At 35.2% G+C, this 16,409-nt stretch overlaps 1 pseudogene; it reads right to left on the bottom strand.

Annotated features, from left to right (window-relative positions):
- Positions 1 to 1,940: 1,940 nt before the first annotated feature.
- LOC146636773 (uncharacterized) overlaps positions 1,941 to 16,409 on the bottom strand; it is a 34,161-nt pseudogene continuing 19,692 nt past the window's right edge.

Here is a 16,409-nt window from a genome sequence, read left to right as displayed (position 1 = left end):
GACAAGTTAATACATACATACACACACACTAAAGAGATTCAGGAAAACAAACAAACAAAACAAACAAAAAAACATTGTTGTTCTTTATGTTGCAAGTTCATGGGAGAAACAGAAGAGTGTTCTTCAAGCGTAGCATGCTGGTACTCTGTGACCCGGAAACACCCTCGGACAAAAACTATTTCATCCTAATGACAAAACACATAAAAACAAACTGAACTGTGTGTGCTGTGCAATTGAGTGAGGAGTGCTCAGACCTTTACATAGGAGAGCCCACTCTGCAGATGCATAGTACAACATAGGAGGCCCAGCTCATCAGCACAGATGTACATATTCACATCATTGTTTTGAAGGTAAAAAGGCTCACATTTTGGTTAGAAGACACAAATGCTTTTTGAGATAATGGTAAATGACGCCATATGTGTCCATCTGAAACTCACCATCACTTTTTAGAACTGAAAAAGCTTTTTGGATGAAAAATGAAATGTCTTCAAGAACTTAATAAGAAGTCCAGTTGCCTTCAACTCAGACGCTGCAGTTTCATTTTATAAAGCATCTTTCTCATTGGTCAGATTTTTGTACTCTACTAACTTCTATTTAAGAGTAGTTTGACAAGAACAAAACATTGATTTCATTTATAAAAATCCAAGATGTTCATGTCCTAAGACTGAGAGAATATTTCATTCCCTACCATCTTTGCCATGTCATGAATTTCCTAGTTCGTGTTCCTTAGTTTGTAGTAGTGATGGCTAAACTAAGCTTTCTGAAGCATTGAAGCTTGTGTTAAAAAACGGTTCATTACTTGAGTCATCTCTGGTGACATCTGGTGGCCAAAAATATGAAGAACAGCTTTAATCTACAAATTAAAGTGTACTGCTTCATTATGACTGCCCACTCTACAGAGTGGAGTTCACAATTCTGTCTGGTATTGGGTCCCCTTTCTGCTGCTTTGAACATGTATTTTTTGGGGAGAAAAAATTAAACCTATTTGTTTAATAAATACATTTGATCAATAAACTTTCCTTATTTAAACATGTGCCATGGTGTGGTCCAGGGGTGCTCACACTTTTTCCGCATGTGAGCTACTTATAAAATGACCAAGTCAAAATGATCTACCCACTACAAAAATCCAAAACATATACTTATTTATAAATATATTGAGGATTCTTTATATCTACAATGTATATACATGCATAACCGCAATATCCAATATTTCACAACACAATTAACTATGTAAATTTTTTGTCATTACCTGAATTTATTCTGATGACTTGCACTGAATTGAATCAGCCAGGGATGCATAGTCCGGACAGTAGCTGCTGACGGCCAGGTTTAAGAGAAAAAACCGAGAGCTAAAAATTGGAGTTAACTCGCTGACTAGCTTGTCAGTTTTACTACACTTCGCGCCGCTGTTTGCGCATGCGCAGCGACCTAAGCGTCAGAAAAATTCTGATGTCATCTGACTGGCTTCCCTGTATCAATCAAGTGACGGGATGGATGATAGGCTGGCATCTATTTTTTTAATGCCATGCGATCTACCAATACTACCTTTGCGATCGACTGGTCGATCGCGATCGACGTATTGAGCACCCCTGCTGTGGTCTGTCTTTGCTTGTGACATCTTGATGTTAGTAAACACAATAGATGAAAAATACATATATACATATAATAATAATGAACATTATTATTATGGAGTATGCTTTTGCTGTGAGGTCCTGCCTCCATGTACTTATGCAATTACTGTTAAAGAACACAGAATGAAGAGCAAAAAAAATCTCTACTTTTATTTATGTCTTTTTTTTTAAATTAAATAATTAATTTGTTTTGGTTCCTTTTTGAGGAAAGTAAGTAATAAATGTGAAAGGCACTTAAGAAACATTCTTTTCTTCTTTGCTGCATAGATCTGTTCACTTCCATTCAATCACTTCTTTTCTCTTCTCATGTTATGGTTTAACCTTCAGGACCTTCAGGGAAAAAAACTGTGGCAATATTCCATTTTTTCTGAAGAACTAGATGGGGGAAAAAAACAACACATGCACACACAACAGGAAATCAGTGGATGAAGTGAAAGTAAAATAAGAATGTCTTGATGCTGAAAATCAAACAGAGGTTAGTCTGACCTCCTCCAGTATATCCTGAATTTCTGAGTCTGACAGCTGAGGAAATGACTTCAGTCTCATGTTCAGTCCGATGATAAAGTCTGTTGATACAAAATCACAATTTTTACATAAAATAATAAAAAGATCATTTTAAACGATAATGTACTCTTTTAAAATAACTATGTATTACTTTTCATTTCAGTACATAAAACAATACTATGATGTTCGTTATTATGATTTCATGAAATCTTTATTTATGAATTAAATTCAGCAATTATTATTTTATTTAACTATCTGAAGTAGAGTTAACCAAGAACATATGACCTCATTACAATATTGTTCTTATTTCATAATTTCTCAATTATATTTACATTCTATACATTTTTAAGTGAGTATTTTGTCTTGCTTTATCCTGACATCAGGATTATTTTCCGAGCTTCTGTTTTTAAAATTAATTAAAATGTTGGGGCCCTATTTAAAATGCAAATAAAAACAGATTGCACTATTTTCCAAATCTCATAAACCCATATTTTTTCCACAAAACAATATTAAAAATAACTTCTTCTACCTGGAAAAAAGAAAAACGTACGATTTAAAAAATATATATTAAATTGAATTTTTTTGAATGTGATGGTTAACAATGTGTAACATCACCTCTACCTTTCACAAGAGTCTGTCAATATGTCCTAGGCACTAGTGTACCAAAGCACCCATACCATCAAGGATACAGGCTTTTGAACTGAGCACTGATCACAGAACAGTTTTCACATTGCCTCAGTCCATTTTAAATAAGCTTTGGCCAATAGAAGGCAGTGGCATTTTGTGTTTACCTATGTCTTTGCATGATAGAGCTTTAACCTGCATTTGTGGATGGCAGAGTAGAATATCTTCACAACAATTTCTGAAAGTTAGACATGAAATATGGACATCTATTGCTGATATTGGAGAGATTTCTCCAAATTGCGCAAAGTTTTCAAAGACATTATGTACTGTATGACAATGATGAGATATTCAAAGTCTTAGCAGTTTTATGTTCAGGAACGTTATATTACTTATTTATTTATTATTATTATTCACTTTGTTTTTGCATTTCAGACAAAATTACCAATCTTTACTCTTGAGAAACCGGGCCTCTCTAAAGTGCTCTTCCTATAACCGATCATGTAATCTGCTTAGCTGAAAAGGTTCCTCCAGCAGCTCCTTTTGAGTACCACTTCTTTTTCCAGTCTTTTGCTATCCCCATCCTTACTTTTTTGAGACATGTTGGTGGATGTCTCAAAAAACACTAATGCAAAATAAGTTTATATGATATAGTTTCTATGTTCGATAGTTAATAAAGTATAAAATATTTTACATAGCTTTCCAACTGGATTTCCAGACCCAAACCCATCAGACAAATATAAGTAAAAAACAAAAACTAAAATCACCAAATGACACAAAGAGATAATTGCAGACACAAAGAAATAATTCAGAAGTGCAGCAAATTAAAGAAATGCAAATACTTACTAGGCCCTTAAGATATGGGAAGCAGAATCAGTGATGTTTTTACATGAAAAAAAAGATATTTCAAATTAAATTCAAATTATGCAACTGTTTTCCTGAAAATTGAATTCTGAAAAGTAAAAAAAAAAAAAAAACACTGTTGAATTATTATCAGTAGTTTTTGAAAATACTGTATTGCAGTTTAAATCAATTGATTAACTCACCAGTGACTGCAGTAATGCTGACTCCACTGCTTCTGACGTTCTCAAACACAGAGTAGAGAGTGAATGTGTATTGAGTTCCAGCAGTGAGAGATGAGACTGTTTGAATTACTGGTCCATTTCCAGCTGGTGCACTGATGCTTGTCTCTGTACCATTAAACTGGAGAACAAAGCTGACATTGTTGTTGATTTTATTCCACTGCAGAGTGATGCTGCTCTCAGTTTGTCCTGTTGATTTGAATCCTTCAGCATCTGGAGGAGCTGAGAGAGAAAATGAGGAGTGAAGTGACTTGTTTAAGAAAGTATTAAAATGTGTTTGCTTTCTCTTGTGCAAGTAGTACACATACCAGCTTTTAGTTTCAGTAGCAGGTCTTGCTAGACCAATCCTTACTGCTAGTACAACAATAAAGTACTGATGTACCATGACTGTCAGTAACTGCTCTTCATTATAAGTTATTGTTTCTAATTTGCATATGAAAATTATTCATTTATGTTTTCCATCATATGTTGCTGAGTTTAATCTTCTAATGTCCCAAATGCTCTTGATCGATTATTAAGTGGAACCAAATTTACTGCACCTTCAGACATCATTAAATATTGTCTAGAGATTGATTTAAAATGTTACATTGGTCAGTAAAAGATGCACTGCATTTAACATTTTCTATGTTTGCATTTCCTTCTGTAAACAAACATTGCTGAAGTTGGTTTGTAACATATCACTAACATTCATTAACTCACCAGTGACTGCAGTAATGCTGACTCCACTGCTTCTGACGTTCTCAAACACAGAGTAGAGAGTGAATGTGTATTGAGTTCCAGCAGTGAGAGATGAGACTGTTTGATTCACTGGTCCATTTCCAGCTGGTGCACTGATGCTTGTCTCTGTACCATTAAACTGGAGAACAAAGCTGACATTGTTGTTGACTTTATTCCACTGCAGAGTGATGCTGGTTTCATTATGTCCTGATGATATGAGGTTTTGTGCATTTGAAGGAGCTAAATGGAAAAATGAGAAAATAAAGTAAGTTTCAAAAATTCTTCAAAATGGATTTCTCACTAGTTAAAAACAGTCAAAAATTATAATGTTGAATTATTATCAGTAGTTTGTGAAAACATTGTATTGCAGTTTAAATCAATTGATTAACTCACCAGTGACTGCAGTAATGCTGACTCCACTGCTTCTGACGTTCTCAAACACAGAGTAGAGAGTGAATGTGTATTGAGTTCCAGCAGTGAGAGATGAGACTGTGTGATTCAATGGTCCATTTCCAGCTGGTGCACTGATGCTTGTCTCTGTACCATTAAACTGGAGAACAAAGCTGACATTGTTGTTGACTTTATTCCACTGCAGAGTGATGCTGGTTTCATTTTGTCCTGATGATATGAGGTTTTGTGCATTTGAAGGAGCTAAATGGAAAAATGAGAAAATAAAGTAAGTTTCAAAAATTCTTCAAAATGGATTTCTAACTAGTTAAAAACAGTAAAAAATTATACTGTTGAATTATTATCAGTAGTTTGTGAAAATATTGTATTGCAGTTTAAATCAATTGATTAACTTACCAGTGACTGCAGTAATGCTGACTCCACTGCTTCTGACGTTCTCAAACACAGAGTAGAGAGTGAATGTGTATTGAGTTCCAGCAGTGAGAGATGAGACTGTTTGATTCACTGGTCCATTTCCAGCTGGTGCACTGATGCTTGTCTCTGTACCATTAAACTGGAGAACAAAGCTGACATTGTTGTTGACTTTATTCCACTGCAGAGTGATGCTGGTTTCATTTTGTCCTGATGATATGAGGTTTTGTGCATTTGAAGGAGCTAAATGGAAAAATGAGAAAATAAAGTAAGTTTCAAAAATTCTTCAAAATTGATTTCTCACTAGTTAAAAACAGTCAAAAATTATACTGTTGAATTATTATCAGTAGTTTGTGAAAACATTGAATTGCATTTTAAATCAATTGATTAACTCACCAGTGACTGCAGTAATGCTGACTCCACTGCTTCTGACGTTCTCAAACACAGAGTAGAGAGTGAATGTGTATTGAGTTCCAGCAGTGAGAGATGAGACTGTTTGATTCACTGGTCGATTTCCAGCTGGTGCACTGATGCTTGTCTCTGTACCATTAAACTGGAGAACAAAGCTGACATTGTTGTTGACTTTATTCCACTGCAGAGTGATGCTGGTTTCATTTTGTCCTGATGATATGAGGTTTTGTGCATTTGAAGGAGCTAAATGGAAAAATGAGAAAATAAAGTAAGTTTCAAAAATTCTTCAAAATGGATTTCTCACTAGTTAAAAACAGTCAAAAATTATACTGTTGAATTATTATCAGTAGTTTGTGACAACATTGTATTGCAGTTTAAATCAATTGATTATCTTACCAGTGACTGCAGTAATGCTGACTCCACTGCTTCTGACGTTCTCAAACACAGAGTAGAGAGTGAATGTGTATTGAGTTGCAGCAGTGAGAGATGAGACTGTTTGATTCACTGGTCCATTTCCAGCTGGTGCACTGATGCTTGTCTCTGTACCATTAAACTGGAGAACAAAGCTGACATTGTTGTTGACTTTATTCCACTGCAGAGTGATGCTGGTTTCATTTTGTCCTGATGATATGAGGTTTTGTGCATTTGAAGGAGCTAAATGGAAAAATGAGAAAATAAAGTAAGTTTCAAAAATTCTTCAAAATTGATTTCTCACTAGTTAAAAACAGTCAAAAATTATACTGTTGAATTATTATCAGTAGTTTGTGAAAACATTGAATTGCATTTTAAATCAATTGATTAACTCACCAGTGACTGCAGTAATGCTGACTCCACTGCTTCTGACGTTCTCAAACACAGAGTAGAGAGTGAATGTGTATTGAGTTCCAGCAGTGAGAGATGAGACTGTTTGATTCACTGGTCCATTTCCAGCTGGTGCACTGATGCTTGTCTCTGTACCATTAAACTGGAGAACAAAGCTGACATTGTTGTTGACTTTATTCCACTGCAGAGTGATGCTGGTTTCATTTTGTCCTGATGATATGAGGTTTTGTGCATTTGAAGGAGCTAAATGGAAAAATGAGAAAATAAAGTAAGTTTCAAAAATTCTTCAAAATGGATTTCTCACTAGTTAAAAACAGTAAAAAATTATAATGTTGAATTATTATCAATATTTTTTGAAAATACTGTATTGCATTTTAAATCAATTGATTAACTCACCAGTGACTGCAGTAATGCTGACTCCACTGCTTCTGACGTTCTCAAACACAGAGTAGAGAGTGAATGTGTATTGAGTTCCAGCAGTGAGAGATGAGACTGTTTGATTCACTGGTCCATTTCCAGCTGGTGCACTGATGCTTGTCTCTGTACCATTAAACTGGAGAACAAAGCTGACATTGTTGTTGACTTTATTCCACTGCAGAGTGATGCTGGTTTCATTTTGTCCTGATGATATGAGGTTTTGTGCATTTGAAGGAGCTAAATGGAAAAATGAGAAAATAAAGTAAGTTTCAAAAATTCTTCAAAATTGATTTCTCACTACTTAAAAACAGTAAAAAATTATACTGTTGAATTATTATCAGTAGTTTGTGAAAACATTGAATTGCATTTTAAATCAATTGATTAACTCACCAGTGACTGCAGTAATGCTGACTCCACTGCTTCTGACGTTCTCAAACACAGAGTAGAGAGTGAATGTGTATTGAGTTCCAGCAGTGAGAGATGAGACTGTTTGATTCACTGGTCCATTTCCAGCTGGTGCACTGATGCTTGTCTCTGTACCATTAAACTGGAGAACAAAGCTGACATTGTTGTTGACTTTATTCCACTGCAGAGTGATGCTGGTTTCATTTTGTCCTGATGATATGAGGTTTTGTGCATTTGAAGGAGCTAAATGGAAAAATGAGAAAATAAAGTAAGTTTCAAAAATTCTTCAAAATTGATTTCTCACTAGTTAAAAACAGTCAAAAATTATACTGTTGAATTATTATCAGTAGTTTGTGAAAACATTGTATTGCAGTTTAAATCAATTGATTAACTTACCAGTGACTGCAGTAATGCTGACTCCACTGCTTCTGACGTTCTCAAACACAGAGTAGAGAGTGAATGTGTATTGAGTTCCAGCAGTGAGAGATGAGACTGTTTGATTCACTGGTCCATTTCCAGCTGGTGCACTGATGCTTGTCTCTGTACCATTAAACTGGAGAACAAAGCTGACATTGTTGTTGACTTTATTCCACTGCAGAGTGATGCTGGTTTCATTTTGTCCTGATGATATGAGGTTTTGTGCATTTGAAGGAGCTAAATGGAAAAATGAGAAAATAAAGTAAGTTTCAAAAATTCTTCAAAATTGATTTCTCACTAGTTAAAAACAGTCAAAAATTATACTGTTGAATTATTATCAGTAGTTTGTGAAAACATTGTATTGCAGTTTAAATCAATTGATTATCTTACCAGTGACTGCAGTAATGCTGACTCCACTGCTTCTGACGTTCTCAAACACAGAGTAGAGAGTGAATGTGTATTGAGTTCCAGCAGTGAGAGATGAGACTGTTTGATTCACTGGTCGATTTCCAGCTGGTGCACTGATGCTTGTCTCTGTACCATTAAACTGGAGAACAAAGCTGACATTGTTGTTGACTTTATTCCACTGCAGAGTGATGCTGGTTTCATTTTGTCCTGATGATATGAGGTTTTGTGCATTTGAAGGAGCTAAATGGAAAAATGAGAAAATAAAGTAAGTTTCAAAAATTCTTCAAAATTGATTTCTCACTAGTTAAAAACAGTCAAAAATTATACTGTTGAATTATTATCAGTAGTTTGTGAAAACATTGTATTGCAGTTTAAATCAATTGATTAACTTACCAGTGAGTGCAGTAATGCTGACTCCACTGCTTCTGACGTTCTCAAACACAGAGTAGAGAGTGAATGTGTATTGAGTTCCAGCAGTGAGAGATGAGACTGTTTGATTCACTGGTCCATTTCCAGCTGGTGCACTGATGCTTGTCTCTGTACCATTAAACTGGAGAACAAAGCTGACATTGTTGTTGACTTTATTCCACTGCAGAGTGATGCTGGTTTCATTTTGTCCTGATGATATGAGGTTTTGTGCATTTGAAGGAGCTAAATGGAAAAATGAGAAAATAAAGTAAGTTTCAAAAATTCTTCAAAATGGATTTCTCACTAGTTAAAAACAGTCAAAAATTATACTGTTGAATTATTATCAGTAGTTTGTGACAACATTGTATTGCAGTTTAAATCAATTGATTATCTTACCAGTGACTGCAGTAATGCTGACTCCACTGCTTCTGACGTTCTCAAACACAGAGTAGAGAGTGAATGTGTATTGAGTTGCAGCAGTGAGAGATGAGACTGTTTGATTCACTGGTCCATTTCCAGCTGGTGCACTGATGCTTGTCTCTGTACCATTAAACTGGAGAACAAAGCTGACATTGTTGTTGACTTTATTCCACTGCAGAGTGATGCTGGTTTCATTTTGTCCTGATGATATGAGGTTTTGTGCATTTGAAGGAGCTAAATGGAAAAATGAGAAAATAAAGTAAGTTTCAAAAATTCTTCAAAATTGATTTCTCACTAGTTAAAAACAGTCAAAAATTATACTGTTGAATTATTATCAGTAGTTTGTGAAAACATTGAATTGCATTTTAAATCAATTGATTAACTCACCAGTGACTGCAGTAATGCTGACTCCACTGCTTCTGACGTTCTCAAACACAGAGTAGAGAGTGAATGTGTATTGAGTTCCAGCAGTGAGAGATGAGACTGTTTGATTCACTGGTCCATTTCCAGCTGGTGCACTGATGCTTGTCTCTGTACCATTAAACTGGAGAACAAAGCTGACATTGTTGTTGACTTTATTCCACTGCAGAGTGATGCTGGTTTCATTTTGTCCTGATGATATGAGGTTTTGTGCATTTGAAGGAGCTAAATGGAAAAATGAGAAAATAAAGTAAGTTTCAAAAATTCTTCAAAATTGATTTCTCACTAGTTAAAAACAGTCAAAAATTATACTGTTGAATTATTATCAGTAGTTTGTGAAAACATTGTATTGCAGTTTAAATCAATTGATTATCTTACCAGTGACTGCAGTAATGCTGACTCCACTGCTTCTGACGTTCTCAAACACAGAGTAGAGAGTGAATGTGTATTGAGTTCCAGCAGTGAGAGATGAGACTGTTTGATTCACTGGTCGATTTCCAGCTGGTGCACTGATGCTTGTCTCTGTACCATTAAACTGGAGAACAAAGCTGACATTGTTGTTGACTTTATTCCACTGCAGAGTGATGCTGGTTTCATTTTGTCCTGATGATATGAGGTTTTGTGCATTTGAAGGAGCTAAATGGAAAAATGAGAAAATAAAGTAAGTTTCAAAAATTCTTCAAAATGGATTTCTCACTAGTTAAAAACAGTCAAAAATTATACTGTTGAATTATTATCAGTAGTTTGTGAAAACATTGAATTGCATTTTAAATCAATTGATTAACTCACCAGTGACTGCAGTAATGCTGACTCCACTGCTTCTGACGTTCTCAAACACAGAGTAGAGAGTGAATGTGTATTGAGTTCCAGCAGTGAGAGATGAGACTGTTTGATTCACTGGTCGATTTCCAGCTGGTGCACTGATGCTTGTCTCTGTACCATTAAACTGGAGAACAAAGCTGACATTGTTGTTGACTTTATTCCACTGCAGAGTGATGCTGGTTTCATTTTGTCCTGATGATATGAGGTTTTGTGCATTTGAAGGAGCTAAATGGAAAAATGAGAAAATAAAGTAAGTTTCAAAAATTCTTCAAAATGGATTTCTCACTAGTTAAAAACAGTAAAAAATTATAATGTTGAATTATTATCAATATTTTTTGAAAATACTGTATTGCAGTTTAAATCAATTGATTAACTCACCAGTGACTGCAGTAATGCTGACTCCACTGCTTCTGACGTTCTCAAACACAGAGTAGAGAGTGAATGTGTATTGAGTTGCAGCAGTGAGAGATGAGACTGTTTGATTCACTGGTCCATTTCCAGCTGGTGCACTGATGCTTGTCTCTGTACCATTAAACTGGAGAACAAAGCTGACATTGTTGTTGACTTTATTCCACTGCAGAGTGATGCTGGTTTCATTTTGTCCTGATGATATGAGGTTTTGTGCATTTGAAGGAGCTAAATGGAAAAATGAGAAAATAAAGTAAGTTTCAAAAATTCTTCAAAATGGATTTCTCACTAGTTAAAAACAGTAAAAAATTATAATGTTGAATTATTATCAATATTTTTTGAAAATACTGTATTGCAGTTTAAATCAATTGATTAACTCACCAGTGACTGCAGTAATGCTGACTCCACTGCTTCTGACGTTCTCAAACACAGAGTAGAGAGTGAATGTGTATTGAGTTGCAGCAGTGAGAGATGAGACTGTTTGATTCACTGGTCCATTTCCAGCTGGTGCACTGATGCTTGTCTCTGTACCATTAAACTGGAGAACAAAGCTGACATTGTTGTTGACTTTATTCCACTGCAGAGTGATGCTGGTTTCATTTTGTCCTGATGATATGAGGTTTTGTGCATTTGAAGGAGCTAAATGGAAAAATGAGAAAATAAAGTAAGTTTCAAAAATTCTTCAAAATTGATTTCTCACTAGTTAAAAACAGTCAAAAATTATACTGTTGAATTATTATCAGTAGTTTGTGAAAACATTGAATTGCATTTTAAATCAATTGATTAACTCACCAGTGACTGCAGTAATGCTGACTCCACTGCTTCTGACGTTCTCAAACACAGAGTAGAGAGTGAATGTGTATTGAGTTCCAGCAGTGAGAGATGAGACTGTTTGATTCACTGGTCCATTTCCAGCTGGTGCACTGATGCTTGTCTCTGTACCATTAAACTGGAGAACAAAGCTGACATTGTTGTTGACTTTATTCCACTGCAGAGTGATGCTGGTTTCATTTTGTCCTGATGATATGAGGTTTTGTGCATTTGAAGGAGCTAAATGGAAAAATGAGAAAATAAAGTAAGTTTCAAAAATTCTTCAAAATTGATTTCTAACTAGTTAAAAACAGTAAAAAATTATACTGTTGAATTATTATCAGTAGTTTGTGAAAATATTGTATTGCAGTTTAAATCAATTGATTAACTCACCAGTGACTGCAGTAATGCTGACTCCACTGCTTCTGACGTTCTCAAACACAGAGTAGAGAGTGAATGTGTATTGAGTTCCAGCAGTGAGAGATGAGACTGTTTGATTCACTGGTCCATTTCCAGCTGGTGCACTGATGCTTGTCTCTGTACCATTAAACTGGAGAACAAAGCTGACATTGTTGTTGACTTTATTCCACTGCAGAGTGATGCTGGTTTCATTTTGTCCTGATGATATGAGGTTTTGTGCATTTGAAGGAGCTAAATGGAAAAATGAGAAAATAAAGTAAGTTTAAAAAATTCTTCAAAATTGATTTCTCACTACTTAAAAACAGTAAAAAATTATAATGTTGAATTATTATCAGTATTTTGTGAAAACATTGTATTGCAGTTTAAATCAATTGATTATCTTACCAGTGACTGCAGTAATGCTGACTCCACTGCTTCTGACGTTCTCAAACACAGAGTAGAGAGTGAATGTGTATTGAGTTCCAGCAGTGAGAGATGAGACTGTTTGATTCACTGGTCGATTTCCAGCTGGTGCACTGATGCTTGTCTCTGTACCATTAAACTGGAGAACAAAGCTGACATTGTTGTTGACTTTATTCCACTGCAGAGTGATGCTGGTTTCATTTTGTCCTGATGATATGAGGTTTTGTGCATTTGAAGGAGCTAAATGGAAAAATGAGAAAATAAAGTAAGTTTCAAAAATTCTTCAAAATGGATTTCTCACTAGTTAAAAACAGTCAAAAATTATACTGTTGAATTATTATCAGTAGTTTGTGAAAACATTGAATTGCATTTTAAATCAATTGATTAACTCACCAGTGACTGCAGTAATGCTGACTCCACTGCTTCTGACGTTCTCAAACACAGAGTAGAGAGTGAATGTGTATTGAGTTCCAGCAGTGAGAGATGAGACTGTTTGATTCACTGGTCCATTTCCAGCTGGTGCACTGATGCTTGTCTCTGTACCATTAAACTGGAGAACAAAGCTGACATTGTTGTTGACTTTATTCCACTGCAGAGTGATGCTGGTTTCATTTTGTCCTGATGATATGAGGTTTTGTGCATTTGAAGGAGCTAAATGGAAAAATGAGAAAATAAAGTAAGTTTCAAAAATTCTTCAAAATTGATTTCTCACTAGTTAAAAACAGTCAAAAATTATACTGTTGAATTATTATCAGTAGTTTGTGAAAACATTGTATTGCAGTTTAAATCAATTGATTATCTTACCAGTGACTGCAGTAATGCTGACTCCACTGCTTCTGACGTTCTCAAACACAGAGTAGAGAGTGAATGTGTATTGAGTTCCAGCAGTGAGAGATGAGACTGTTTGATTCACTGGTCGATTTCCAGCTGGTGCACTGATGCTTGTCTCTGTACCATTAAACTGGAGAACAAAGCTGACATTGTTGTTGACTTTATTCCACTGCAGAGTGATGCTGGTTTCATTTTGTCCTGATGATATGAGGTTTTGTGCATTTGAAGGAGCTAAATGGAAAAATGAGAAAATAAAGTAAGTTTCAAAAATTCTTCAAAATGGATTTCTCACTAGTTAAAAACAGTAAAAAATTATAATGTTGAATTATTATCAATATTTTTTGAAAATACTGTATTGCAGTTTAAATCAATTGATTAACTCACCAGTGACTGCAGTAATGCTGACTCCACTGCTTCTGACGTTCTCAAACACAGAGTAGAGAGTGAATGTGTATTGAGTTCCAGCAGTGAGAGATGAGACTGTTTGATTCACTGGTCCATTTCCAGCTGGTGCACTGATGCTTGTCTCTGTACCATTAAACTGGAGAACAAAGCTGACATTGTTGTCGACTTTATTCCACTGCAGAGTGATGCTGGTTTCATTTTGTCCTGATGATATGAGGTTTTGTGCATTTGAAGGAGCTAAATGGAAAAATGAGAAAATAAAGTAAGTTTCAAAAATTCTTCAAAATTGATTTCTCACTAGTTAAAAACAGTCAAAAATTATACTGTTGAATTATTATCAGTAGTTTGTGACAACATTGTATTGCAGTTTAAATCAATTGATTATCTTACCAGTGACTGCAGTAATGCTGACTCCACTGCTTCTGACGTTCTCAAACACAGAGTAGAGAGTGAATGTGTATTGAGTTCCAGCAGTGAGAGATGAGACTGTTTGATTCACTGGTCCATTTCCAGCTGGTGCACTGATGCTTGTCTCTGTACCATTAAACTGGAGAACAAAGCTGACATTGTTGTTGACTTTATTCCACTGCAGAGTGATGCTGGTTTCATTTTGTCCTGATGATATGAGGTTTTGTGCATTTGAAGGAGCTAAATGGAAAAATGAGAAAATAAAGTAAGTTTCAAAAATTCTTCAAAATTGATTTCTAACTAGTTAAAAACAGTAAAAAATTATACTGTTGAATTATTATCAGTAGTTTGTGAAAATATTGTATTGCAGTTTAAATCAATTGATTAACTCACCAGTGACTGCAGTAATGCTGACTCCACTGCTTCTGACGTTCTCAAACACAGAGTAGAGAGTGAATGTGTATTGAGTTCCAGCAGTGAGAGATGAGACTGTTTGATTCACTGGTCCATTTCCAGCTGGTGCACTGATGCTTGTCTCTGTACCATTAAACTGGAGAACAAAGCTGACATTGTTGTTGACTTTATTCCACTGCAGAGTGATGCTGGTTTCATTTTGTCCTGATGATATGAGGTTTTGTGCATTTGAAGGAGCTAAATGGAAAAATGAGAAAATAAAGTAAGTTTAAAAAATTCTTCAAAATTGATTTCTCACTACTTAAAAACAGTAAAAAATTATAATGTTGAATTATTATCAGTATTTTGTGAAAACATTGTATTGCAGTTTAAATCAATTGATTATCTTACCAGTGACTGCAGTAATGCTGACTCCACTGCTTCTGACGTTCTCAAACACAGAGTAGAGAGTGAATGTGTATTGAGTTCCAGCAGTGAGAGATGAGACTGTTTGATTCACTGGTCCATTTCCAGCTGGTGCACTGATGCTTGTCTCTGTACCATTAAACTGGAGAACAAAGCTGACATTGTTGTTGACTTTATTCCACTGCAGAGTGATGCTGGTTTCATTTTGTCCTGATGATATGAGGTTTTGTGCATTTGAAGGAGCTAAATGGAAAAATGAGAAAATAAAGTAAGTTTCAAAAATTCTTCAAAATGGATTTCTCACTGGTTAAAAACAGTAAAAAATTATAATGTTGAATTATTATCAGTATTTTTTGAAGATACTGTATTGCAGTTTAAATCAATTGATTAACTCACCAGTGACTGCAGTAATGCTGACTCCACTGCTTCTGACGTTCTCAAACACAGAGTAGAGAGTGAATGTGTATTGAGTTCCAGCAGTGAGAGATGAGACTGTTTGATTCACTGGTCCATTTCCAGCTGGTGCACTGATGCTTGTCTCTGTACCATTAAACTGGAGAACAAAGCTGACATTGTTGTTGACTTTATTCCACTGCAGAGTGATGCTGGTTTCATTTTGTCCTGATGATATGAGGTTTTGTGCATTTGAAGGAGCTAAATGGAAAAATGAGAAAATAAAGTAAGTTTCAAAAATTCTTCAAAATTGATTTCTCACTAGTAAAAAACAGTCAAAAATTATACTGTTGAATTATTATCAGTAGTTTGTGAAAACATTGTATTGCAGTTTAAATCAATTGATTATCTTACCAGTGACTGCAGTAATGCTGACTCCACTGCTTCTGATGTTCTCAAACACAGAGTAGAGAGTGAATGTGTATTGAGTTCCAGCAGTGAGAGATGAGACTGTTTGATTCACTGGTCGATTTCCAGCTGGTGCACTGATGCTTGTCTCTGTACCATTAAACTGGAGAACAAAGCTGACATTGTTGTTGACTTTATTCCACTGCAGAGTGATGCTGGTTTCATTTTGTCCTGATGATATGAGGTTTTGTGCATTTGAAGGAGCTAAATGGAAAAATGAGAAAATAAAGTAAGTTTCAAAAATTCTTCAAAATTGATTCCCCACTAGTTAAAAACAGTCAAAAATTATACTGTTGAATTATTATCAGTAGTTTGTGAAAACATTGTATTGCAGTTTAAATCAATTGATTATCTTACCAGTGACTGCAGTAATGCTGACTCCACTGCTTCTGACGTTCTCAAACACAGAGTAGAGAGTGAATGTGTATTGAGTTCCAGCAGTGAGAGATGAGACTGTTTGATTCACTGGTCCATTTCCAGCTGGTGAACTGATACTTGTCTCTGTACCATTAAACTGGAGAACAAAGCTGACATTGTTGTTGACTTTATTCCACTGCAGAGTGATGCTGGTTTCATTTTGTCCTGATGATATGAGGTTTTGTGCATTTGAAGGAGCTAAATGGAAAAATGAGAAAATAAAGTAAGTTTCAAAAATTCTTCAAAATGGATTTCTCACTAGTTAAAAACAGTAAAAAATTATAATGTTGAATTATTATCAGTA

The sequence above is a fragment of the Diplotaxodon limnothrissa genome, linkage group LG3, assembly GCF_057381915.1.
Source record: "Diplotaxodon limnothrissa isolate DT_005_m linkage group LG3, D_limnothrissa_male_GT1.1, whole genome shotgun sequence".
NCBI classification, from domain to species: domain Eukaryota; kingdom Metazoa; phylum Chordata; class Actinopteri; order Cichliformes; family Cichlidae; genus Diplotaxodon; species Diplotaxodon limnothrissa.
Note: the sequence above shows the minus strand (reverse complement) of the source record. Positions and strands in the feature narration are given on the sequence as shown.